We start from the raw sequence: 2,054 nt of genomic DNA on the forward strand, positions 1-2,054 counted from the left end.
AGCGATTGTGACTGCTCACATGCATTCTTACAATCAATTGAATAGGGCCGCAACATTATAATTGATTGAAAATAGATGTACGACGCATCGATAGCCGGTGGATGGATGTTCAAAATAGCATTTTACCTAATCTCCGATCTCTGTGACGGAGAACAACCGTGCACCACTAATCTCTCTTATAGTGAACTGCCGTACACCATCCAAACTCTCTAATGGCGAACAACCGTACACCAAAATAGAGCAAATTTGCAATCGAATCACGCTACGGACACTGAAACCCACAAAGTGTTTTGCCGGGATTCCAGTCAACATGAAGAATCAGCAGGGCCCAACGCTCCAAGTGAATGAGGGCCCTCTTCGGCTCAAATTTAAACCGGTCCAGTGAGCGATTCAGACTGATCACATGCATTTGTGACGGACCACGACACAATCACTGGACCACCACGGTCTTTCACCCCATGACATGACCGCTGGTCGCTATTTAATCTTTCCGTGACAGCAGTACCATTTTGTCTGCAATAACAATGGCATTTCACTCCATTCGAACTCAGTAAAGCGGTCAGTCAAGTTAAACCTCAGAGATATGATCAGGATAAACTACAGAGATATCAGGATAGGTGAGTATCTGGTTTCACTCGGGAATCTTGCAGAGTTACATTGAATGTATTGTCGGCCAATTTTGTTAATTCACTATTTAGTTACGACTGATAATGACTGTTACTCTTCTTGTGAATGTCATTATCAAATGCTATATATAGAGAACGAATGTATTGTGTTACACAAAATTTTGTGCAAGCTCTCTCCCTCGTTTTAAGAAATAGTTGCTTTGCTTCTTAATTCAATGGCAAGAAGAATGAGGAATCCTCAAGTTCTTCTTTTGAAGAAGATAATCAGAGCCTTTTTCAAGGTTTCCCATGGCTATAAGGTAATTGCATATGCCCTTTCTCGAAACAAGGCAAGATATTTCACAATGAAAGATGAGGCCATGGGTCGATCATGCAGTGCTCTGCCTACAGATGTTCCAAAGGGACACTGTGCAGTGTATGTGGGAAGTGAACGGAGTAGATTTGTCATCCCCACGACTTATTTGAATCATTCTCTGTTCAGGGTATTGCTGGAGAAAGCCGAGGAAGAATATGGGTTTGATCACCAGATGGGTCTCACCATTCCCTGTGAGCAAGTTGCTTTCGACAATCTGACATCTATGTTGGCTAAAAAGGATGTAGTACCAGCAAATTTGAAGTTGGATGAGTTCCTCCATATCCAGTAAGACAGAGATGTAGTGCGTTCGGTTGAAATGAGCCTGAACTCCACCAAGATCATTTTCCAAGCATGGAAATGGCAACATGGTTTGGTTAAAACTACACAGATGTCCTTCAAAATTGAAGTTGAAAGGCAGAGAAAATATCTGCTTTGGTTTTCTTCTTTTGTTTTGAATTTTGAGTTTCTCACGAATTTTCAATCATAGCCTTCCCGATGTCTTGGATTTTGATGTCGGAGTCTAATGACACTGGCACTTTCCACTTTATCTTCTTCAGAAAATATATATGGAAGCAGTTCGAGGGCAGGGCACTGTTTTGGATTTTGCAACGCATAAGAGAGTTCATAACAGTTTAGGTATTTTGGATTTTGCCAGTCCCCATTGGGCAAGTGAACTTTCCAAATCACCTTCCAAGGACGTCGACAAAGCAGGTAGAGGTGAGGCCACACTAGGGCGAGCAATTTTCTGGCATTTTGGCTGACTGAGAATGCCTCTCATTAACATTGGGCATGACACTAAAGTTGTAAATAATCTCAAAATCAATCAATTGATCAAAATAAAATCTTATTCAATGGCAGGTTCGGTTTTCCTTTTATTCGATTCTTTCGGTCCCTTTCAAATGTAACTCGAAAGCTGGCACTGACGAGTTGGTATTTCCTCTTCAAAAAAGAATGTTTTAAAGCAGAATTTGAAATACATTATGGTCCAAGATTAATTATATTATATTAATTAATCAAACTTTTGTGTGAAGGTTTCTTTTTTTAATCTCTGGTCCGTTGACGATTTTAATTAT

The 2,054-nt window shown here is 40.4% G+C and overlaps 1 pseudogene; it reads left to right on the top strand.

Moving 5' to 3' along the window:
- The first annotated feature begins 790 nt into the window (after positions 1-790).
- Positions 791-1,838, top strand: LOC149212665 (auxin-responsive protein SAUR50 pseudogene; annotated as a pseudogene).
- Positions 1,839-2,054: the final 216 nt, after the last annotated feature.

The sequence above is a fragment of the Pinus tabuliformis genome, chromosome 1_1 (assembly GCF_031772625.1).
Source record: "Pinus tabuliformis cultivar Carrire ecotype Pingquan chromosome 1_1, CPIR1, whole genome shotgun sequence".
Classification (NCBI taxonomy): domain Eukaryota; kingdom Viridiplantae; phylum Streptophyta; class Pinopsida; order Pinales; family Pinaceae; genus Pinus; species Pinus tabuliformis.